Source organism: Geotrypetes seraphini, chromosome 4 (genome assembly GCF_902459505.1).
Source record: "Geotrypetes seraphini chromosome 4, aGeoSer1.1, whole genome shotgun sequence".
NCBI lineage: Eukaryota > Metazoa > Chordata > Amphibia > Gymnophiona > Dermophiidae > Geotrypetes > Geotrypetes seraphini.
The window spans coordinates 285,255,958-285,282,536 of record NC_047087.1 but is presented as its reverse complement, the minus strand read 5'-3'; the positions used below and the strand labels follow the sequence as shown (position 1 = coordinate 285,282,536).

The 26,579-nt window shown below is 43.8% G+C and overlaps 1 protein-coding gene across 1 annotated transcript in view; it reads right to left on the bottom strand.

The window, feature by feature from the left end:
• The window catches only part of SLIT1 (slit guidance ligand 1), a 606,757-nt gene that overhangs the window by 262,563 nt on the left and 317,615 nt on the right, over positions 1-26,579 (bottom strand). The window lies entirely within an intron of this gene.

Genomic DNA, 26,579 nt, shown 5'->3' with positions numbered 1-26,579 from the left:
TGTAACTTGCATGCTCATAGATTACTGCAGTGTCTCGCAAATTTTCTGGCCGGCGCCACACTAAATCCTGTGCCCCGGAAGTGCACGGACGTTGATGTGAAGAAGTCACGCACATGCGTGACGTCAGTTCGTAGATGGCCGCGCATGCACGGAGGCCCATCTGGCTGCAACCCGCCGGTGAAGGAATCCAGGTGGTGAGGGGAGTGGAGGAGAGATGCCGGCCAGGAGGCACGTCCTGTAGGCAGGCAACCGGCATGGACGACTCTCCTCCTTGCAAGTGTGTCGCGGTACACCAGAAATCTCATGAGGCACACTGGTGTACCACGACACACAGTTTGTGATACCAGCGCATGCATTAATCCAGTGTAATTATTTTTAAGGTAATTTTGTGCTAGAGAGCAGAATCTACTGCAAAACGTTCTACGTGGATCCCAATGTGCTATGTTTCTGACAGAAACAAACTGAAAGAGCAGATAGGTGAACAGACAAAAAGATATGATGATAAGGAAAAGAGGGAAACAAAAAGAAGTCAGCAAAACATAAGTGTGATAAAAATGTATCTCCCACGGCAGTGTATCGCAATCTGCGTGCCATGAGATGCCAGCGATAAGGAGAGGCGCTGGCTTACTGCCTACAGGACGTGCCTCTCGCTGCAATCAGCCAGCGCCTCGCCTTCTCTCTCATTGTGTCTTTCCTTCCAGCACCCCCACTGGCGTCTCCGAGCCCGTCTGGAGGGCCTTCGTGCATGGGTGGTCGTCGACGTGATGACATCATGCATGCACGCGATGTCACTGCATCGACGTCCACACACCCCCCCCCCCCCTCCCGGATGCCTCGAGCCGCGGCCACTACATTTAGTGTGCCGTGGCTCGACAAAGTTTGAGAGACACTGCTTTAGAGCCTACTATATTAGAATGCAGCTTTTAGGGATGTACAAAACAAAGAATCGTTGACAGTTATCACCAAACAAACAGTTTCAAGGAGGATGATATTGCATGCAATGTCCGCAGAATATCATTTAAAAAAAAAATATTTTATTATTTTATTAAATTACAACAGTGTAATACATTTGGCTAAAAGTATCAAGTTCTTACAGAAAATACACCATTTCATATAAATAATATATAGAAATATAACTATATCCCCCTTCTAACAATAAGTGATAATACTAAACAACTTTATTACTATAATAAAAATATTTCATTTCCATTTTTCTAGTATCTTTCCCTCCCCTACCCCTACCCCGCCCCGGATGTGTAATCAAGAAACTCAGAAGGCAAAATATTATCATTTACTGCGAAACCTATGCAATAAAACCCTAGCCGCGCATGCGCACTTACCTGCGTGCTTCCATGATCTCTGATCTGTGATCAGTAGGTCCGTGGCAAGCAGGAGTGCAGATGCAGCGGCCAGACAACTCGGAGAAACACTGCACAGCCTCCGCCGCCGACTCCCCCCTCCCGCCCTCACTCACCGCCAAAGCCTCCTCCTTCTGGCCGGCTCACCCGCGTTTAAATTAAGAGAAAAGCGCTGCACCACGCTAACGCTGGCCTCGCCATCTTCTGTCCACTGTGGCCCGCCCTCTCTGACTACTTCCTGTTTCCGCTAGGGTTGGCCGCAGTGGATAGAAGATGCCAAAGCCAGCGGTAGCGTGGTGCAGCGCTTTTCTATTAATTTCAACGCGGCGGCTGGAAAGGGGCGGTGGAAAATGCTGATGCTGCACAGGGAAGGCCGGGAAATGCTAATGCTGCACAGGAAAGGCCGGGAAATGCTAATGCTTCACAGGCAAGTGTGTGTATGTGTGGGAAATGCTGATGCTGTACAGGGAAGTGTGTGTGTGGTGGGGAAATGCTGCTTCTGCACAGGGAAGGCCGGGAAATGCTGCTGCTGCTGCACAGGAAAGTGTGTGTGTGGGGGGGATCGTGGGATACTGAGAAAGCTAACCAGAAAATAAGTATAGAAACCCGACCAGGTCGTGCATGTGCAAGACCGGAGGGCTAGGACTTTGATGGGAAGATAGGACGCAATAGGAAACCAAGGTGGCATGGGGGCCCCTTCTGGTGATTTGGACAGGTCGTGACCTGTTTGGGCCGCCGCGGGAGTGGACTGCTGGGCAGGATGGACCTATGGTCTGACCCGGCGGAGGCACTGCTTATGTTCTTATGTTCTTATGCATAGGGAAGGCAGTGACATGCTGCTGCTGCACAGGGAAGTGTGTGTGTGTGGGGGGGGGAATGCTGCTTCTGCACAGGGAAGGCCGGGAAATGCTGCTGCTGCACAGGGTACTGTGTGTGGGGGGGGGGAGGGCGGGACCACGGGAAGGGAAGGGGGTGTAAGGGAAATGCTACTGCTGCACAGGGAAGTGGTGTGTGGGAAGGGAATGCTGCTGCTGTGGCTGCTGCACAGGGAAGTGGGGGGGGGGATCGAAATACTGCTGTACAGGGAAGTAGGGTGGGGGAAATACTGCTGCACAAGGACATGGAGGGGGAGGGAATGCTGCTGTGGCTTCTGCACAGGGAAGTGGGTGGGGGGGGGAAGAAAGACAGACAGCTAGCACCCGTTAATGTAATGGGCTAAAATACTAGTCAACAAATAAAGTCAATGGATTCCATATTTTTAAAATAAAGCACTAAATCCTAAACATTCCACATTCATTCTTTCATATTGATATGTAGTACATACAATTGTCCACCAAAATGTATAATTTAATCTATCATGGCTTTTCCAATTCTTTGTGATCAATTGAACTGCAATTCCAGTCAAAATCAAGAGAAGACGGCTTTTAAATTTATCCAGGAGAGGTTTATCTTGTAACAGAGTGCCACAAATTATTACTTCGTATGTTAATGGAATATCTAATTCTAAAACTATATTGATTTGTCCCCAAATTGACTTCCAAAACTTCTGCATTATCCGCAGAATATCATTAAGACATAAACAGCAGAAAAGTAACAGAGGTAATAAGTACTGTACAAGAGAACCAATCAAGGTGACTTCTGCTGTCCTGTGGATGGTTCCTCAAGAACTCTCTACAGTTCGATAGTTGCAAATGACAGCTGGGGGAGGCAGAGAGGGTGGAGGTGTGGAGAAGCTCCAAACATCTAGAAAGTCAAGCTAATGGAAATCAATACAGCAATCAGTGCTTGCATTAAGTCAAGACAGACCATATCAAATTAGTTTGGCTTTTCATATGCTGTTCTGTGGTTTTATGCTGAGTCTGCAGGGCATATGCTGTTGACATAGCGGTTTACTTGAGACGACGGCATAAAAGGCACGGCATTAAATGAAGCTGTTCTTTTTACAGCTGGGGTTTTGGGGGGGGGGATCCTCTTCCTGCCACTGCTTTATCCAGCGGGTCACATATTCATAGTTTATTTTGCAAGGTTTCAAAACCTCTGTCTGGGGGTTAGCCTTAGATGATCTCTCGTCTGGCAAATTAACCTCTGGCATGGCCGCCAAAGTTGGGTTGGAAGGAGACACTAAGCTCATTCATTGCACTTTCACTCTTTGTCTTGCAGGAATGGACAGCGGGCACAGTGCCAGGAAGCAAAATAGATCGCTTAGCCCAGAATTCTGTGGCTTCTTGGATTGGATTCTCAGCGCAGAGGCTGGCAAGGAAGAACCCTGAAATAAATTTCCTGCCTCTAGTTTATCTTGTATTAGTGTTAAATTAGGCAACAATCATTGACCATCTGTTTCAAGAGTCTCTAATTTAGTTTTACCCCTCCTTACTATATTAGAAGCATTTATATGTTGACTGGAGTCTGTTGTTCCTTATCATTCACATAATTTCCCTGTGCCCATTTCATCTCCTCCTAATAGCTTTTGTGGGCTCAGGACATGGCAGGATTTGTAGACTCAGAGGCCCAGATGCACTAAAGCCAGCGATTGTTGCTAATCCTGTTTTAACAACTTTAGCGACGGCTCACCACGTGGTTTTCTACACGATCGCTCATTCTGTGACCCGACCATGCAAATAAGCTCATTAATATTAAAATGCCGTGTAAACTGGTACAGCGATGACATGTAAACTAGTGTGATGCTCTAACATGGCTTCCCAATGCACTAAAAAAAGTGATCGCTTTTAGCGATCCCAAAAAGCAACCAATCAAGACCAGTTGCTTCCATGTTTTGTTTTGTTTTTTAAGTGGGCACAGATGCTGTGCATTTAACACAGGCACAATATCTGCTCCATAAGAAAAAAAAAAGCACCCCCCCCCCAGCCGATGACAGCCCTCCCCGACGAACTGGCACCTGGAACACCCCCCCCCCTCGGCAGTGAAAATGGCAGGAGGAATGCCCACTTCCTCCGACCATGCAAACCCCACCACCCCACACGAGAAAAAATGGCAGGATCGATGCCCACTTACCTCCTGCCATGGTGGCTTCCCCCCTCCCTTGCATGAGAGAAAACTGGCAGGATGCACTGAAGAGGGAAGGCCTGCCATTTTGGATTGACGGGCGATGAAAGTGGAGGGACTGTGCTTCCCTCCTGCGTCCAACAGAAAAGGTATGGGGGGAGGAGTTCGGGAGAGCATCTGGTGGGAGGAGGGAGTGGACAACCCTCCTGCCTTTTGGGAGTAGGAACAGGTGAGAAGGGGGAGGGTAGGGGATGGTTCAGGGGGGTGCTCTGTTGGCAGGAGGGAGTGAGCATCCCTCCTGCCATTTTTTCTCATGTGGGGTGGGGGGGGGGGGGGGCGCACGAGGCCTCGTTCACTTAACTTCACATAAATCTTTTTTTTTTTAGTGTAAAAGGTGTTTAATTTGTTAGGGTGCATGCTAAAACTGCATTTAATATGGTATTCACTGTGATAATGATACACAGAGCAAGCAATCAAAATAAAGGCAGTGTTTTATTTAACCTTGTAATTTTCTCTTGCTTTTTAGTAATTCCAGCTCTGCTGGAACAAAGGCTGGTCCTTGAGCCTTTATTTGCAACTATCCAAGGATTTCCCTACTTTACATTCAATTCTCTCCCTCTCCCAAACACATAATCTGGTCATTGTAGGGACAGTCCTTAGACAGGGGTCACACACAAGGGACACTTCTGAAATGCTACAGTCATGTTGACTACATGCCAGAAGAATGACTTGCTGGGTAGAGCAGAGGACTCAGGATACGGAAAAACTACGTTTGATTCCTTATTTTTCATTTAGATTTTCTTTTCAATAATTCCTAGCATCCTGTTTGTTTTTTTTTGGCCGCTGCCGCACATTGGGCGGAAGGTATTGTCTACAATGATACCCAGATCCTTTTCTTGGGCGCTAATCCCCAAGGTGGACCCTAGCATCCGATAACTGTGATTCAGGTTATTCTTCCCAATGTGCATCACTTTGCATAGTCTGTTATTGAGAAAGACACGGGGGAAGCCACTGCTTGCCCTGGATCGGAAGCCTGGAATGTTGTTACTCTCGGGTTCCGGAATCTTATGTTCTTTAGGATTCTGAATGGAATGTTGCTACTCCTTGGGTTTTGGCCAGGTACTAGTGTCCTGGATTGGCCACCGTGAGAACAGGCTACTGGGCTTGATGGACCATTGGTCTGATCCAGTAAGGCTATTTTTATGTTCTTATTACTCACATTGACGAGCAAAAAGTTGATATTACATGTGTGCTAGGAAGCTATTCACCAAGCTGCTCATGCACGACTCTGACATAAGCTTACTGCAGAGGCCCCTCGGTTGGAGTAGCCAAACAATAGGTATAGGTCCTGTGCAGGACTTATATGCTGTCTTGGACAAGCATACCAGACACATGCGCATGCATTTCTGTGCTAAGGGTTGCTAGAGCTGTATACGGATCGGAGCAGAAAAGATCCATCAAGCCCAGTATCCTGTTTCCAACAGTGGCCAACCCAGGTCACAACTACCTGTCAAGATCCCAAGAAGAAAAATATATTTTATGCTGCTTATTCTAGGAATAAGCAGTGGATTTCCTCAAGCCACCTTAATAATGGCTTTTGGACTTCTCTTTTAGAAAATTACCCAAACCTTTTTTAAAACCCTGCTAAGCTGACTACCTCCACCACATTCTCCGAATTCCTGAGTTTAATTAGTATTTTCTCTGGTTTGTTTTAAATCTACCACTTGGTAGCTTCAGTTCATGATCTCTAGTCCTAGTATTTTTGGAAAGAGTAAAGAAACAATTCACATATACTCATTCCACTCCACTCAGTATTTTATAGATCTCTATCATATTTCCCCTGTGTCATCTCTTCTCCAGGCTGAAAGGCCGTGGTCGCTTTAGCCTTTCCACATACGGACGTTGTCCCATCCCTTTTATCATTTTTGTCGCCCTTCTCTGTATCTTTTCTAATTCTGCTATATCTGTTTTGAGAGGTACACCAACGGAAGCACGCAGGACATTGGTGCGCCGACAATCCTGTGGTGACATCTGCACGCAGGACCAATGCACGCTGCCGGTTCTGCTGCTTTCATGCCTTACCGTTAGTGTTCTGAGGGGGGTGGGGGGAACCCCCCTGCCTGTACACTTAGAACTGGTTGCGGTCTGCCTTTGCAGCCCTCTTAAGGGCTCTGAATAAAAGACCCAGCGTCAAGGTCCAGCACAGTGAAGGGGAAGGAAGATCGAGGCATCCCCCTTCACTGCACCGGAGGAGCCCGAGATCGGCGGTTTGCCCTGCCCCCAACAGCCACTTTCGGCTCGTCTGCCTTTGCAGCCCTCTTAAGGGCTCTGAATAAAAGACCCAGCGTCAAGGTCCAGCACAGTGAAGGGGAAGGAAGATCGAGGCATCCCCCTTCACTGCACCGGAGGAGCCCGAGATCGGCGGTTTGCCCCGCCCCCAACAGCCACTTTCGGCTCGTCTGCCTTTGCAGCCCTCTTAAGGGCTCTGAATAAAAGACCCAGCGTCAAGGTCCAGCACAGTGAAGGGGAAGGAAGATCGAGGCATCCCCCTTCACTGCACCGGAGGAGCCCGAGATCGGCGGTTTGCCCCGCCCCCAACAGCCACTTTCGACACAATCCCTCCTTCCACCACCCCTCAAGCAAGAGAGATTTACCCTGCACTGCTCATTTAGGAGCCTTGTTCTCCTCAGCTTATTCGAGTGCTAATTTTTTTTTTTTTTTTTATTTTTTTTTATTTTTTTTTATTTTTTTTCTTTTCTTTTCTCAGCCCACTGCTGGTCGCCGAGGGGGAAGAAGAAAGGGAAGAGAGAGGGAAGGGGAAGGAAAAAAAAAAAAAAAATGGGGCGTGGCTTGATTGCCGTGGTGATTACACATATGGTGTAACGGCTCCTTACACCCGCACCTAGTTTTAAATTAAATCGTGCTTTTATATCTTATATTTTTATACAATCGGAGAGAACTTGATGCAAAGAACTTTAATTTGTATCTGAAACCAAATATCTCGGAGTTATTGAACTCATCTGCCTAATAAACAAATCAGATCGCCACAACTGGGGTCCCTGTCGACGGTTGTTGGTAAGTGAGCCCTCTTTTAGTGCGCAACAACCCGTCATGCCAGTAAAATCGGCGAAAACACCGAAACACAAAATTGACTACTCCATGCTCAAAATGGCGGCGTCACCAATTCCCACTCCAACCTCGATACACTGGAGTGAATGGGCACAGGAAATTTCAAAAATGGTCACTAAATCCTTGGAAGATAAACTTCATAAATTACAATCAGCAGTTGACTGTATTAATGACCGCTTTGAAACACAGGCTGGCCGTATTACAGCAGTAGAACAGAGGATATCTGAAAATGAGGACGCAGTACTACATGAACGGGAGAGTGTGATTAGTTTACAGACCCAGGTGACAGCACTGACAGAACGTTTAGATGCTCAGGAGAACCGTCAGCGTCGTAATAATATACGAGTAGTGGGGCTACCTGAGCTCCAAGCAGACCAAGACCTCTATCACTTCTTCCAAGTTTGGCTACCAAAGCAACTTGGCCTGGTGACCCCAACGACTGGTTTTTTATGCGAACGGGCACACCGTTTGGGCCAACGTACAAGTGATAACAACCACCCGCGAACAACAATTGCTAGATACATCAACTGGAAAGAAAAGGAGCTTATCATACAAGCTTTTCGGAAATCTGGCAGGCTTGAATATAAAGGACAAAAATTGCTACTATTCAATGACTACTCTTTACATGTATCCTCCCTTCGTAAGGCGATGGCACCACTATGCTCCATACTTCATCATCGAGGAGTGCGATTTGCACTTATATATCCTGCATCCCTACGCATTTGGCATGATGGGAAATCACACACCTTCACAGACACAATAACTGCTCAACAATTTATAGATTCTATACCTGTGACAGTAGCTGGCGGAGCCCTGGCGATGGATCCAACGGTTTAACTCCTCCTTATTTTTGCATCTTCTAAACCTACCTTAGATTGATCAATATAGATATATGACATCCTGCTTGGATAGCTCCAAATTCACTGTCTATTTTGTCTATTCATCTTCTTATAATTCGTAATGAATTGTATATACTATGTCATATATTCTGCTAAATCAAGCACACTAATCTCAAATTTTCTATTATTGAATAGGTGTGGAATTTACTAGTTGTTCCATATGTGTTATTATTCCGTGGTCACAGGATCACATTTAAATTGTTTTAAAATATGTAGAATAGTGTGGTCCACTCTTTTTCTGACCATATACTATGCTGATATTATTGATTTCTTCTCTTTTACTTTCACACTTTTCTTTATCTCTTTTCTTCTTAGACAGGAGTGTCTGCCCGAGCTTACAATTATATCAGATATTTTTCTGGACAGAGGAGATATAATCTATGATTCAACAATATATATCATATATTATGGCTGATTTACATGTTTTTTCCTTTAATGTGAATGGTCTTAACCATCCCATTAAAAGGAAAAAGATAGCCAATTATGTATCCAATAAACATCCTGATATAATTTATTTGCAGGAAACCCACCTCCTACCCGCTGCTGCCTCGAAATTTCAACTAAAGGGATTTTCAACTCACTTATATTCCCCTGCAACTCATCAAAAGAAAAATGGTGTGTCAATATTTCTCAATGATAAACTATTTCCCGTTATTCACAATTTTAAAATAGACACTGAAGGAAGATGGTGTCTAGTACATGCTGCGATACACTCAACTAATTTTATTTTTCTTAATATATACGGCCCGGTCAAAGACCACCCAGACTTTTTCAAAGAGCTTCAGCTGGCGATAGTTGAATTTGATACTTGTTCTCTGATATTGGGAGGGGACTTTAATCAAATTCAAGATTTATATATTGACAGATCTTCTTCTTGTAAACCCTCCAAATCCAAGTCTTTCACAGCTCTTCATGCTTTAAAGGACGCCTATTCTCTTGTGGATCCTTGGCGCTTGCTTTACCCGAAAGGTAGAGAATACACACATTTTTCACCTCCACATAATACATACTCGAGAATTGATTATTTTCTCTTATCCCCTTCTCTTATTCAAGATCTCACCAATACCATTATACATCCAATCTCTCTCACGGATCATGCTGCCATCTCTTTATATATTTCCATCTCAGCCCCACATAAGGAATCCCCCTCATGGCGGCTAAACAACGCCTTACTGATAGACGAGGAAATTATTGAAAAAATCAATTCTTTCACTGCGGAGTTTTTTGAAAATAATTCTAAAGATCCTGAAATTTGCCCTTCCATTGTCTGGGAAGCATACAAAGTAACCCTTAGAGGCGAATTGATTAAAATTGCCTCTTGGAAAAAGAAACAGTCCATGAGAAAGGAAAAAGATTTAGAAAACTCCATCAAAACCTTAGAATTACAACATATGTCTAACCACATACATGACCCAAATACTTTCCAACGTATTCAAAATCTTAAATATGAATATAATACTTTAGTTTCACATATAGCTAGGCGTGATATTTTTATCTCTAACTCTGGTCATTACATGGGAGATAATATAATGGGTCGTCCTTTGGCCAGATACCTTAAAAATAAATCTAAAAGACTACATATAACGGCTATTCAGAATCCATCAGGTCAATTAGTCAAAACCAGATCTCTAATTTCCTCTCAATTTGAAAAATTCTATACTTCTTTATACCAATCTGAATCTACCACTCCTGAAGCAGATATAGACTCATATCTTACCTCCTTAACTCATCCGACCATTCCAGAATCTGTTAAATTGGAACTTGATTCTCCAATAACTATATTAGAAATTGAAACTGCCATATCTTCCTTACCTGCTGGGAAAGCCCCTGGCCCAGACGGCTTCACGAACGAATTCTTTAAGCAATTTCGCACCCTACTAGCTCCTCATCTCCTTAAATATTATGACTTCCTCCACTCCACTCCGGACAAGCAATTCAATTTCACTGAGGCCACCATTGTAGTAATCCCTAAACCTGACAGAGATGACACTTTAGTTAAAAACTTTCGCCCCATCTCTCTCCTCAATTTAGACTACAAGATAATGGCAAAACTACTTGCATTAAGACTTACCAAAATAATCCCACTGCTTATACATAAAGATCAAACAGGGTTCATTAAACAAAGATATATAGGAGACAACCTGCGCCTATTTCACTATATTAACGCTCATGCTAAAACAATGTCAGACCCTGTAATAGGCCTAGCTATTGATGCTGAAAAAGCCTTTGACCGAGTGGAGTGGCCTTTCCTTTTTCGTGTCCTGAAGTGGTATAATTTTGGCCCATTTTTTACAAACTGGATAAAAACGCTATATCATCAACCCACAGCTCGTATTAGGATTAACAACTCTTTATCCAATAAATTTCCCCTCCATAGAGGTACTCGACAAGGCTGTCCTCTCTCACCATTGCTATTTAATTTAGTGTTAGAGCCACTCCTTTCAGCTATACGACAAAGTCCCTCAATTAAAGGTATTCCCTCCTCTGATCGAGATTTCAAATTAGCAGCTTATGCTGATGATGTTTTACTTTTTCTGAGAGACCCTTTACTCTCCCTTCCCAATCTTATTCATATTATCACTCAATACTCCCTCCTTTCCGGATACTCTGTTAATTGGGAGAAATCAGAGATCTTCCCTCTAAATGATAATATACTTCCATCAGATTTGGCTCATTTTCCTTTCTCATGGTCACATGAAGCTGTGAAATACTTGGGGATTTTAATACATAAAGATTCGGTTCATGCTCAAGATCTTAATATATCTAAAGTCAAAAATCTAGTTCTAAACACTACATCTAGATGGAACCCACTCTTTCTATCCTGGTGGGGTAGAATTGCATCCATCAAAATGACTCTGGCCCCTCAAATTAATTATATTCTTTCTATGCTCCCTCTGTTATGCCGGAAATCATTATTTCATTGGCTAAATATGAAAATATCTGAATTCATTTGGAACAAGAAAAAACCTCGAATCGCTCTCGCCAAACTGAAAGCCTCTAAGATCAACGGTGGTCTCAACTTTCCTGATTTCTATCACTATTATATTGCTTCATTAGCCAAATATGGAGCTTACTGGCTCACTAATTCCTCCACTCAAAATCTTCCCACTCAAGATCTTCCTGCCTGGTTTGAAATGGAATGTTTTTTATGTACGCCTTTACACATCTCATGCTTACTAACGGTGTCAATACCAAGGCACTTAAAGAGATACTCTTTATTGGGTGCAACGCAGCATGCTCTTTATCTTATAGATACATTGACTGAAATCTCAGTTAAGGTTAGTCCACTCATGTCCCTTTGTAACAATCCCAAAATTCAAAATCACGACAAATCTCTATCATGGAAAAGGTGGCAGCGGGCAGGTATATGGTTTGTCCATCAATTGTCTACCCTCAACTCGTTAATTCCATTCGATATACTGTGCTCTACATACTCGCTACCTCCTTCTACTTATTCACAATGGCGTTCTCTCACTGGAGTGTTGCCGTCTTTACATATACGATTTGACTATATGACTTCCAAAAATACTATTTACAACTGGTCTTCTCTGTCTCTACTAAAAGGTAAGGCGATATCATCCTTCTACAGTATTTTAAGAGATCACTCCTTCACTTTTTCACCTCAATCTATGAAGCACTGGGACGCTATACTTACCACTCCGCTTTCTGACATTGATTGGGAGCTTTTCTGGTCATCAACAAATCGCCCGCTTTTATCTTCTAGAGTATCACAATCAATGTACTTCCTTATGTGGCAGGCAATATGGACCCCACTTCGCATGTGGAAAGCTAACTTAAAACAAGACTCTGTTTGTTGGAACTGTTTGAAAGAGGAAGGAACTCTTGATCATATGTTATTTCATTGTACTCTAGTCCGCTCTTTTTGGACCTACGTCTGGAACACCATACAATCTATTACTAACTGCTCAGAAGAAATCTCTATAGACATTATAATCCTTCGCTCTCAACACCCATGTTTCACACAATCAAATTGTCCACCTAAACTCGTTGATACCATGTTGGTGACTGCCCTCATGCACATTCTAAAAAATTGGAAATCACCCTCGCTATTAGATTATACCTTTTGGTGGAACTCTCTGAGTATGTATCATAGATTTGAATCCTACGCATATGAGAAGAGAGTTACATTCCGAACCTGCATGAACTTGAAATACAACAAATCTCCATGGTCATTCTTAGATTCCTATGTACGCTCATCTTCTTAGACACTCCTGTTATCCTTTTCTTCTCCTCTCTTCTCTCTTTCATTTTTCTTTCCTTTTTTCTTTACTGCTCTCTCTTATCTTTATCTTATATATCCCTTACATACATTTTTAATAATTGGAGCCTTTGCTCCTATACAGTTAAACATAAATTTATATATTTTATATACAGAAAGCTTTATTTTGTTTCTATGTACTTTAAATGATTCTTGTATCCTTTAAAATACTTAATAAAAACTATTGAACTTAAAAAAAAAAAAAAGAACTGGTTGCACTACTGTTGGGGGGGGTTGGGAGGGGAACCCCCCAGTACACTGAAAACTTCTCTTCTCTCGCTGTTCAGGACTTTTCAGCGTACTGGGGGGTTCCCCACCCAGCGGGAGTGCGAGCAGTTATAAGTGTAGTGGAGGGGGGTCCCCCCACCACACCCCCCACTAACGGTAAGGTGTGAAAGTGGCAGAACCGGTGGCGCACACTGGTCCTGCGTGCAGATGTCGGCATGGGATTGTCAGTGCGCCAATGTCCAACGCACTTTTGATGTGCCACCGTTCTGAGATGCAGCGACCAAAATTCCAGACAATATTCAAGGTTCTTCCATATAGGTAAAACATGGGAACCTACCACGGGAGTTCTAAGGCTGGTGAAACTGATTGTCCTTTAAAATACATGTGTCTATTTCCACTTTTATAAAGGAAAGTTGATGCCTACGTTCTTGTACAGGGGGAAAGGGGAAAGAGGATGCGACTTGTATACTGGTTTTTTTTTGTGGTTACACATTCAAAGCATAACCCATTTTCATGACGACAGAAACATTTTTCATAGAGGGAGGCCTCTCCCATCCCTGAGACAAGGGTAAGAGTAAATGCCTGTGAATGAGAGAGCCCAGCTGGCTCACTGTGATGTCTCCCTATCTGCCTGCCTCACTTCTTTTCAGTTCAGTGGCCTTGTCAATGAAAATATGAAGCAGGCAATTTTGCAAATCACTTTCACAGCTGGGAACAGAGGTCTCCTGCCAAATTTTCATTTATTTATTTATATGTTTAAATTGACTTTTTCTGTTTCAACTCGTGGAAATGTAGAAGAGAAGAACATAAGTAGAATACAGTAAATAAACAATAAAACATCATAACTTAATACATGCACGAGACAAGATGGCCGTTGTCGTGAGGACACCGTGTTACTGGCTCTTGCTAGCTTGGAATCACCTTCGGATCTTGACGCTTTTTCTTTCTTCGTGCCAAAAGGAGAGGGAAAATGGAGAGTACCTCGACGCAGCAAGCAATGATCACAGTGTTCATTCTGTCTTCAGATCGGCTGATCATAGAGGAGATGTCGGCCTTCAGGAGCGAGATCTCGTCCAGCCCAGCGGGACCTGTATCCCACCCCACCCCCAACAGCCATGAGACTTGGGAACAAGGCAGGAAATGAAGATGGCATTGCCTGCTGAGTCCTCAGGAAGGTGTTGAGGCTTTGGTATCATCCAGTGAGACAGAAGAGGGTATCCTGGAGGAAGGAGGAATGCCAACTATTCCACCTCTGGCTAAACCTGTTGAGGTAGCCCTCGATTCAATGTGGACAGCATTAGACTCCCTCAAGGACATATGTGCAAGAATTATTGAAAGGTGAAGAAGATATTAACGTCGAAGTAAAGAAGTTTAAGGATTTGGATCAGCGTTTTCAAAAGTCTCAAACAGTTCAATCTACTATATTGCAAGGTAAAGTGGTATTACAATGGAAGATTGAAAACTTTTGAGAATTTTACTAGACAATTGAATCTTAGACTTTTGAATTTTCCTAAACTCCTTAAGGCCTCTCCTAAGAATTTATTTTATAGATTTTTGAAAGAGGTGTTTAAATAGTCTGAAGATGGAAGATTTTTTATTTATTTTTTAACCAAATCCTACAAAGCAATCCAGTTCTGGATGCTTCTGCAGGTAGTTTGAATCTTACTAATATTTTGGAGAGTTTGCAGGAAGAAGTCATAATAAGATCTACTTTATTGTTTAACGTCTCTTTTTCAACTAGACAAGGAGACACTTATGAGACTTTTCTCAAAGTGAAATAAAGTTCCTGGATAATAAGATTTCTATATTTCTTTGATATCTCCAAATGGACTCAAGAGAAGAGGAAAATAATTCTGTCACTAAAGCAGTATGTTATTTCTTTGGCGCCAGATTTCAGTTAAGATATCTTTGTAAATGTTTAGTATTTCTTGATCAGAACACTAACTTTGAGGCCTCTCAGTTACAATTTTTTTTTTCTTGAAGGGAAAGGAGTTACAATAACTGGTTCCAATAGATAATACAGGCTTATTATAATACTAGTCTTTAAGCAAGTTACATTAACAGGTGCTAGAATAGATGTGTGTGTCTTTCTTTCTTTCTTTCTTTCTCTCTCTCCCCCCTTGGTCGCTTTCTGTCTCTCTCTTTCCTCGGCTGTCAACCATCACCCCTTGCCTGTTCCACCTGTCCAGCAGTAGGCCTTCTCCCTTCCTTTTACCTCCCCCTGTCCAGCAGCACTCCTTACCTGCTCCCCCTGTCCCTCTTCCCTGCTCCCCCTGTCCAGCAGCACTTCTTCCCTGCTCCCCAGTCACTCTTCCCTGCTCCCCCTGCCCAGCAGCACTTCTTACCTGCTCCCCTGTTCCTCTTCCCTGCTCTGCCTGTCCAGCAGCACTCCTTCTTTTCTCCCCCTGACCCTCTTCCCTGCTCCCCCTGCCCAGCAGCACTCCTTACTTTCTCCCCCTGACCCTCTTCCCTGCTCCCCCTGTCCAGCAGCACTCCTTACCTGTGTCTCTTTCTCCTTAGTGTTTTGTTATTTTTTTCAATCTGTCTCTTTAGCCCCCTGTCCTTCTGTGAGTGTCTGTGTGTCTCTGTCCTTGTGCACTGTTGTTTGTTTGTTTTTTTAAATCTCTGTTTAGCTCCTGATCCCCTCTGTTTCCATGGCAACCCTGCTTGCGGATGTGAGTGTAGGGCCGTTTTGTAGGGCCGGGTCTGGCGGCGCCGTGTAGGGTGGAAGCGGAAGACGGGGCCTCAGCATTTTGTAGGGCCGGGTCTGGCGTCACCGTGTAGGGCGGAAGCGGGAGGTGGGGCCTCAGCACCGGCCGGGCGGCTCGCGCCACCGGCCCCCAGGAGCTCGAGGCCAGCGGCGGACATGGCTGGCGTGCCATGGTGCAGGAGGAAGAGATCGGTGACGTAAAACGCGCGCATGCGCACTCGTGTTTCCGCGACGGATCAGGGAACACGATTTTTGAGTGCGCATGTGCGTCCTACCATTTTATTATATTAGATGAAGATAGTCACTGACAATTCCTTTTACAGTTTGCATTGGCTCCTTTATAGATTTGAATTGTTTACCTCCCATAGGTGGGCTATTAAGAGTTAGTTGTTTTTGTAATTTCCTTGTTCTGTTGGTAGATGAGTTAATTTGTGATTTGACTCTAAGCTAGATGCACTAAAAACGGTCATTAAGACCATGCGGGTTGCTGTTGGCCAATAATCTCATCCGATTGCTCACTTAGAAACCGACTCTCACACATGTGCAGAGCCAGTTTGGGCCGTGGTAGAAGCCCAAATAGTTGAGAGGCAGGCGAAGCCCCAAAGCATGAATACAGGATGTCTGGGGTGGTACTTGGAGAGACCTCCCAGGAAAGAAACTTGGGAGTTCTGATCGACAAGTCGATGAAGCCGTCCGCGCAATGTGCGGCGTCGGTGAAAAGGGCGAACAGAATGCTAGGAATGATAAAGAAGGGGATCACGAACAGATCGGAGAAGGTTATCATGCTGCTGTACCGAGCCATGGTGCGCCCTCACCTGGAGTACTGCGTCCAGCACTGTTCGCCGTACATGAAGAAGGACACGATACTACTTGAAAGGGTCCAGAGAAGAGTGACTAAGATGGTTAACGGGCTGGAGGAGTTGCCATACAGTGAAAGATTAGAGAAACCGGGCCTCTTCTCCCTCAAACAGAGGAGCTTGAGAGGGGACATGATTGAAACATTCATGGTACTGAAGGGGATCGACTTAGTAGATAAGGACAGGTTGTTCATCCTCTCCAAGGTAGGGAGAATGAGAGGACACTCTCTAAAATTGAAAGGGGATAGATTCCGTACAAACGTAAGGAAGTTCTTCTTCACCCAGAGAGTGGTGGAAAACTGGAACGCTCTTCCGGAGGCTGTTATAGGGGAAAACACCCTGTTATAGGGATTCAAGACAAAGTTAGACAAGTTCATAATGAACAAGGACGTACGCTGGTAGGACTAGTCTCAGTTAGGGTGCTGGTCTTTGACCAGAGGGCCGCCGCGTGAGCGGACTGCTGGGCATGATGGACCACTGGTCTGGCCCAGCAGCGGCAATTCTTATGTTCTTAAGCAGAGTGCTGGGTTTTGAAAAGCTGTCCGAACATCTGGTACCCCTAAATATACAAGTACAATTCCCTTTCCCCTTTATATGATGCCCCATAGCAGGTTAAGTGTAGCTGGCTCTGGAAACCTGGAAATTCAATGCTGGACATGGGCTGGAATTGAATTTTTAAACATTATACCACTGGCGGTCAGCAAAATGCTGAGGGCTGCCAGTTGAATATCACTCTTTTAATTTTTATATAACTTTTCTAGCACAGGCATGCAAACAGCTGTTTGTTAGGTGTCTATCTGGAAAATGTTTATAAAGGCATATAGAATGCATATGCATTCATACTGTAAATTAGAAAAATACAGGCACATTGATAACCTAAGTTATAAAATCACCCTCTTCATTTGCAGTCTATTGGGGAAACAGAGGAGAGAGTCATTTGCCCAGGTTCATAAGGATTTGAGCACTGGTTTCCCGACGTTCAGTCTGCTAGACCTAATCTAATCTAATCTAATCCAATCCTTAGGTTTGTATACCACATCATCTCCACGTTCGTAGAGCTCGACCTCCAATCAATATGATGGAAAGATTTTTTAGACTGAAGATTTTATACAGACAAGGAAAAACAAGAAGAAAATGCACAAGTTCAGTGGGAAATACAGTGAAGATACTTAACTGAAGCAGGTGTTCTCCGAGGACAGCAGGCATATACAGTATTCTCACATGTGGGTGACATCATCCACGGAAGCCGGTTCCATGGATGTCACCCAAATGTGAGAATATTATGCCTGTTTGTCCTCAGAGGAAAAGTGTTTTTCCAAGGACCATACATCTATCAAAACTGGACACATGAAGGTTTAAGGAGAGACAAACATAAACCTAAGGATGAGAGACTGATAGTGGCATTGAGTCCATAGGTGGATTTGGATGTTAATCTCATTTTGTTTCCTACTAATAGATCTTTTCTTGTCTCATTTCCTTAAAATCTTTTTTTTTACACAGTGTCATGAAGCCAGTTGGAACAGTTGGGGAGAGTGTGGCGCAGTGGTTAAAGCTACAGCCTCAGCACCCTGAGGTTGTGGGTTCAAATCCCACGCTGCTCCTTGTGACCCTAGCAAGTCACTTAATCCCCCCTTTGCCCCAGGTCCATTAAATAGACTGTGAGCCCATCGGGACAGACAGTGAAAAAATGCTCAAGTACCTGAATAAATTCATGTAAACCGTTCTGAGCTCCCGTGGGAGAACGGCATCGAAAATTGAATTTAACAAAAAACCCAGCCAGGTTAGTACTCAACATTTCCAAAGTGTGAGCTATGTCGTTTGGCTGTAAGCTTTGCTAGTCTGTTTTGGGAACTCCTCAGTTCACTCACCAGGATTTGAGCTGGACTCATAGTGATGGGTTTTGAGGCTTTTAATCCATGCAATGATTTTATGCTTAGCTGGGGGTGGCATTAAACTCTGTTACTTCCCTCCCCCCTTTTACTAAGCCACGGTAGATGTTTCTAACGCGGCCCAGAGCGCTTAAAGCTCCGATGCTGCTCAGAAACTTACAGAGTTCCTGTGAGCATCGGAGAAGCATTGGAACATCTACCACTCAGGGCCGTGGTAGAAACCTCTACCATGGCTTAGTAAAAGAAGGCCTTTGGCGATTTGTTACCTGGATTATGGCAATTCACTCTATCTTGGCTTACCTCTGCCCTCGTTGAGGTATGATTATTATTTTTGCTGACACCTTTTTCAGTAGTAGCTCTAAGTAAATTATATTTAGGTATCGTATTTTCCTGTCCTTGGAGGGCTCACAATAAAATTCTCTACCTCAGGCAATAGGAGTTTAAGTGACTTGCCCAAGGTCGCCAGGAGTAGCAATTAGATGTCAACCAGACACCCCTGGATAAATCACGCCCGATGCTCTAATCTAGGCTATTCCTCCATTCCCGTCTTCGGCTTGGTTAGAATGGGGCTATTCAGCTCTTGTGTCACAGTTCCAGGTTTCCCCCGGTTTTGGCCTCGTTCATTGGCTTCCAGTGTCCTACGGAATTAAATTTAAGATTCTCCTTTTGACATTTCAAGCTATTCTCACTGATTATCTGACAGATTGATGGACTATTTGCCTGTGTATTTACTCCGGTCCTCCCGATGACATTTGCTCTTCCTGTGCTTTGTTTGCGGAGACTGGGATGCACATGTTGAGCTGCCTTTGTGATTTTTTTAGCTCTTAGGTTCTGGAATCGACCTCCCTCTGCTCCTTTGAACAGATACAGCTCAGGTTAGATTTACAGCAGCACTTAAGACTTGTTTGTTTGGGGTTTGTTTGTTTTTCTACAAGCAGGCTTTAGTGGGGGGGGGGGGAGGGATTAAGGTGGTAGAATCCAAGTATGAAGGGCCTGTGTTTTTATTCTTTATAGCCATCCCTTGTGTTTGTAATGTATTTTGTCCTCTGTTTTGTTTACCAGTTCACTGATGTATAATCTGCTTTGATCTAAAAATATATTTCTTCTTGAAAAATAGTCTAGCAAAGTTTGTGAATCAAACTTATTAAACATGGAAGTCACACAGAGAAACATTCTGGGGTCCTTGCTCAAAAATCAACCCTGTATATAAGAACATAAGAATAGTCCTACTGGGTCAGGCCAATGGTCCATCTAGCCTAGTATCCCATCTTCACGGTGGCCAATCCAGGTCACCAGTACCTTGCAAAAACCCAAACAGTAGAAATATTCCATGCTACCGATCCAAGGCATGCAGTGGCTTCCCCATGTCTGTCTCAATAGCAGACTATGGACTTTTCCTCCAGGAACTTGTCCAAACCTTTCTTAAAGCCAGCTACGCTATCAGCTTTTAGCGCAACCTCTGGCAATGCATTCCAGAGCTTAATTATTCTCTGAGTGAAAAAAATATTTCCTCCTATTGGTTTTAAAAGTATTTCCCTGTAACTACATTGAGTGTCCCCTAGTCTTTGCAATTTTTCAATCGATCCACTTGTACCCTTCACTCCACTTGTAGACTTCAATCATATCTCCCCCTCAGTCGTCTCTTTTCCAAGCTGAAGAGCCCTAGCCTTTTTAGTCTTGCCTCACATGAGTGTAGTTCCATCCCCTTTATCATCTTGGTCGCTCTTCTTTGAACCTTTTCTAGTTCCACTATATCTTTTTTGAGATAAGGCGACCGGACTAATGGAGGTAGGGCCTGCTTGTCCATTATTGGCCAGGGTCTTATATTTTACAGGGTGATGTAAAAACCCCTACACAACCCAGGCTGCAGAGAGTGGATAGTTTCAGAGATTCCTCTGCTGGTAGTATCAGAGGGGCTGACAGAGCCTAGATGGTCTCGGAAGCAAAAATTGAGATAATTAAAATATTGAATAAATCAAGAGGAGCAGAAGTCTAAGGGAAGTTATCCAACTACTGACAGTTTTCTAGGGGTTAAGTACTAACTTATGCTGAAAAAGCCAGTCAGACAGCGATAGTAAACAAGCCTGGAGAGGATGAAGATCAATGTTGATGGGGGATACCAGAAAAATTTTATGTTTATTAAAATACTTGATAAAAAGGTCAAAGTGGCTTACAGATAAAAGCATAAATTATAAGAAAAGGAACACCATCGAAATATAGGACAGGGAACAGCTAGGGTAAAACCATTCATACAAAAAATTTAAATGCACTGTATCTTTTGGGTTCTCCACAACCCCTGACCATCCCTATTACCATTATTGTTCAAGAAATAGGGACATCAAAAGCCTGTTCAAAAAAATAGGCTTTTAGCAGGGATTTAAATTTTGGAACATAAATATGGAGGAAGGCCATTCCAAAGGGACAGTGCCAAAAAGAAATAAGCTACAAACGGTCTGACTCATAACAAGCGAGTCTGGGAGAGGGATAAACCAGTCTGTATGAATCTAGGGACAGTAAAGAATAATAATTAATTTTCTTGTATAGCGCCCCACCAGCAGTTCTAGGCGGTTCACAACAGAAGAACTTGAAACATTTCAGTTAAAAAATACAATTTCAAAAAACACAACTATTATAACTACTACATCCATTAAATACAGCATCAGATAAAAAGTACATTTAAAATACAGAGCTTGGGAAGTACATTTAAAATACAGAGAATGGGAAGGAGTGTAAGGAATTATGATGGAGACAAGACACACTGGTACGTCTACATGTAGGGCCTTGAAGGTCAGGCCAACGATCTTGAAACGACGATGAAATTTTACTGGTAACCCATGCAACCAGATCAACAGAGGAGAAACGTGATCAAAGGGCTCTGCCTTACAGAGAAGTCAAGCAGCAGAATTTTGTTAACGTTTGTAACTGGTGTAGTAAGGAGACAGTAATACCACAATAAAGGGAGTTACAACAGTCAGTCCTTGAAATCACAAAGGCGTGAAGAAGAGAATGTACTGCTTGAAAATCTAAAACAGAACCGATACATCGTATGTGTCTGAGCCAGTAATGTCGGCGTAGAAGTAAAAAATTAATATTGAAAAACTGGATAAGAGTAAGGAAGACAAGAATCCTGGTGTTAACAAAATGAAAGAGAGAAAATAAGTAATAGTAATGATGGTAGAATAAGGTTATAATGTACAGAACTGTAACAGTAACAGATTGAACATAAGGACATAAGAATAGCCTTACTTGGTCAGACCAATGGTCCATCAAGCCCGGTAGTCCGTTCTCACGGTGGCCAATCCAGGTCACTAATACCTGGCCAAACCCCAAGGAGTAGCAACAGTCCATTCAGAAACCTAAAGAACAGCAAGATTCTGGAATCCCAAAGAGTAGCAACATTTCATGCTACCAATCCCGGGCAAGCAGTGGCTTCTCCATGTCTTTCTCAATAAGACTATGGACTTTTACTCCAGGAACTTGTCCAAACTTTTCTTAAAACCAGCTGCTGCCAAAAAGTTGTGAGTTTAAAACAGACTGGATATTTGTCACTGTTCATGCACTGTGAGAAAACTGTCTTACACTCAAGCCTAATCTGCAGTTGTGTCGGTACCCATTTTCTGAGACTGCAAACTGTTTTCATAAACCGGTAAGCTACCGGCACCCTCTGTGACACATGTAGCCTGTGTGTATGACCCTACAGAATCCCCAAGTGACTATACAGTTATCTATGCCAAGAGAACTTCCTATGAATAATAACAATAATAATAATAATAACTTTATTTTTCTATACCACCATAGTCAAATGACTTCTAGGCGGTTCACATTGAAAGAAGGCTGGACAATCAGCGAATTATAGAATGCATGTTACATAATACATTGGAGTTACATGGGGAAAGAATACATGGACAGGTCTTCTGCTTAGGCAAGGAATTTATCAAATAGAGCAGTTTTGCGTTATAGGTCTGTCTGGCTTTATTTATGTGGTTTCCTAGCCAGGATTGCTGTCTGTTTGCTTGGAACATGAAGGTTCTGTCTAGGAAGGATTTGTATTTGCAGCCTGTGATCTATGGGTATGCAAAGATGTTTTTTGTTTCTGGTTGTACGTGTGGGGTTGTGTAGCGTGAAGTGTGTTTGCAGGTAGGAAGGTGCTAGGCCCCAGACTTGGTTGAAACAGATACACTCTTCTCTCCATATTCGCGGGGTTCAGGGCAAAGCTGGCCTGCGAATAAGAAAAATGAATGAATAACTTTCACCACCCACCTCCCTCCCGAACCTCTCCATACCTTACTTTTAAAGTCATCTGGCAGTGAATGAGGGCAGGAACGATCTTCCTACGCTCCTGCCCCGTACAGCGCCACAAACAAAAATGGCTGCTGTGAGTTCCTGTGGTCTTGCAAGACTCTAGTGGCTTATGGGCCTGGGTCATCCTCTCTATGGCTCACTTGCCCACCCATCAAGATACTTAAGACACTACTAGGCTTTTCCTTACCAGGTGCTGCTGTTCTAGAAACTGGTATGTACTGTTTCATTCAGATCTTTGTGGGGTGGGAGGGTGTCAGTAACCACTGGGGAAGTGTGTGTGTGTGTAGGGGGGGCCCATTACTTAATCCCTCCAGTGGTCATCTGGTCAGTTTGTGTACCTTTTTGGCACTTAGGGTTTCTTTTACGAAGGTGCGTTAGGGCCTTAATGCGCGGAATAGCGCACGCTGAAATGCCACGCACGCTAGCCGTTACCGCCTCCGCTTGAGCAGGCGGCAGTTTTTCGGCTAGCGTGCACTTTAGCGCACGCTAATCCGGTGCGTGCGCTAAAAACGCTAGCGCACCTTCGTAAAAGGAGCCCTTAGTTACGATTAAAACAGGTCTGGCTCTGGATGTCTAAGTTGTGTACATGCCCCCTCGAACTTTGGACGCACGGCAAGACATCCAGAAAGTCAATTTAGCGCGTAAAACATCCATGTGCCGATTTATGCCATTTATTAATTAATTTTTTTTTTACATCTTAGGGCCCCTTTTATCAAGCTGCGCTAGAGATTTTTAGCGCAAGCCAGCGCAGTAAATGCTCCAACGCTCATAGAATTCCCATGAACGCCGGAGCACTTACCTCGCCGGCTCACGCTGAAAACCTCTAGCGCAGCTTGATAAAAAAAAAGAGGGGAGGGGGGTTAACGTTTTGAAAATGTCCCTAAATATCTTCTCACACCTGAAAAAGTGGGAACGGACAATGAACACTCCACGTAGGATCACTGATGTAAAAGAGTCTTGTTTATTCCAATAAAAGGACATATATAAACTGCAGACCCTAACTATCCTGTCAGGAAAAGAATTGTAGAAACGTTCACAAGTCAGAAATCCCACAAATACCTCTCTTTCTGAAAATAAAGAACTTCTGGGAGATTGTACAATCAAATGTAACTATTTTCCTATTCCCTCAAACGAGAAAAGGGTTTCTTTTCATTTCCATCCCCACCAGTGCCCCTGCCTCACATCCAATAACCCCAGTGCATCTCCGCATTTCTGTTCCCTTTTTCTTCTGTATGACAAGAGTAGGGGAAACAGCTGGCAGCTTCTCAAATTAAAGTCACAAAAATATAAACATGAGCAACTCATACAGACAAACTCTGGGACCCAGCACTTTTGGAGTGCCTCGCCACTCTGCTCAATTTTCATTTTTTGCTTGTATTTTCAGAATGATACTTTTAAAAAGATAGGAAGCATGTATTTTGAAATCTACTGATACTGGCAGCTGAAAACTCCTCTAATTCCTCCAATGGCCAGAACTACCTCCCTCCCCCTCTTCCCCCCCAATATCTATGCAACCCTTGGAAGACGACACATATCATCTAACAAATATGTGAGATAGAACAATGAAACTCACCAGCAAGCTTTCACTGGTTGACAGAATAAGACTTACCAAATTCAATACCTGCCACAAACAATGAAGCCCATTGCAATATCCCTATACATAGTGATACATCAATGTAACCCATGAATAAATGTTATAGCAGAACAATGTTAGCAACTAACGCAGCTAACATTTGATAATGCAACAATATAACAGATAAGTGGATAGTTGGAAGCAGAAGAATGCCACTTATACAAGGTTTGGAAATGATGGAAAAGCAATGTGGACATAGAGGTTCCAAGCAGGGAAGAGCGTTTTCAAAGGCATAAGCCAGGGCAAAATGGGCAGACTAAAAAATCTCTTCTTTAAATGTGAATAAATTATAATCTGTTGGGGTTTTTTTTTAATAGACACCCACACCAAAAGTTCAGAACAGTTTACAAGAAGACATAATTGCCCAATAAAGTAACAAAGAAGATACTAATTCATGGCCCTTTTGCTAATGTGCATTAAAATCTGGGCTTCCCCACGCACTAAGAGCTCCTTTTACAAAGCTGTGATAGCGGTTTTAGCGCGCTTAGCGCACGCTAAATCGCCGTGCGTGCTGGATGTAGCGTGGGTTGAGCGCGTGCTAAAAACGCTATCGCAGCTTAGTAAAAGGAGCCCTAAGTCCAGATATAGGAGGGAATTCAATAACGGTTGCCGGAAGTCTGGTGCACGAGGCTGGGCATGGATCACAAATCTGCGTGTAAACCAATCAGTCAATTAGGTGCTAGCGATCAATTATTGGAGTTAACAAGCAATTACCACCATAGACAAAACTGAAATGGCTACCAAACTAACCAAATACACAAACCACAACCAAAATGTACTACATACTGAAATTCAAATATCACCCCCAATGTAACTAAACGGTGCTAGCTACGGAAGCCAAAACACTAGACTGTCAACCATGTACACACCTGTAACAAGCTGCATTACCTACTGTAAAATGCTGCTACATCAACTATACTATGCCACCAGTCTGTACTCTCTCTTAAGTCTGTCCTGTCTATACTGTGAATGTTCTCTTGTAACCCGTTCTGGGCTCCACTGGGAGGACGAACTAAATAAATGAACAAATGAATAGCGTATTTTTCGGACCATAAGACGCACTTTTTCCATCCCCAAAAAGGGAGTGGAAAAGGGGGTGCGTCTTATGGACTGAATACGCCACGTGCCCCCACCCCCCCAGTACCTTTTTTAAGTGGCGGTGGTTGAGCGCGGTCTCCTGCTCTTTGCAGAGCGATGCACAATGCAGGAGCGTGACCTTTGCGCTTCCTCCTGGTCCCGTGCCGCTCTGTGATTGGCTTCGGCTTTGGGCTGCAGGCTGAGGGCTTCCCAGCACCAGACCATCAGACGCACCTATGTGTAGAGGAGGAAAAACCAAGGAGGAAAAAATTCTGAACCAAATTTTTTTTTCTTGGTTTTTCCTCCTCTACAGGTGGGTGCGTCTTATGGTCCGAAAAATACGGTAATTTAATAAATAAATTAATTGGCAGTAATTAAGTTATGCACAAATCTGCCTTTGGTCCTATTCTGTAACATGTGTGCCTACATTTCATAGTGTGCAAGTCCAAAGGGGGCGTGGCTATGGGAGAGCATGGGCAGATCAGAGGTGATCCCAGAATTTAGGTGCGATGCTATAGAACGCCTGAACCTGCACACCTGACTGCCATTAGTTGGGTGCCAGTATTTACACCAGCCTTTGGCAAGTGTAAGTGCTTGTGACCAAAGTTACATGCAAAGGCCCCTGATCTAGGTGCCTAACTTAACTGGCTTAATTGGCATTGATAATTGAAAGCACCATTTAAAAAAAACAAGGATTCATAAACAATTAATTAGTTGGCAGGTGCCTACCGCATGGAGGTAGGCATCTACACTGAGGTGCCGACCAGCAAGTAGGGGAGGATCCAGAATGGATTTTGGGTGAAGTTTGACTTAGGCATTGATAGGTGCTTACCTTGGATGCAGTGGCAACGTAAGTCCACCCCGGGCGCCATGTTTGCGGAGGCACCAGCATCCCTCCTCCTCTTCACCCCTCCCCACCTCTTCCCATTCCTTCCCTCCAAGTGTGCACCCCCTTCCCTTCCCCCATATTTCTACTCGAAGTTGTTGTTTGCAGCGGTCAACATGCTCTTCGCGACCCCATCGACTCTCCCGCTAACGCCACTTCTAGGTGCCGCACATATGAAGCGACATCGGGAGGAGAGCCAACGGGGTCGCGAGGAACACGAGCAACAACTTCAACTAGAGGTACAGGGCAAGGGAAAAGAAGGGAGGGGGGCATGTGGCAGGCAGGAGTGGAGAAGGAACGGAGGGTTGGAGTTGAGGGTGGGGGAGGGG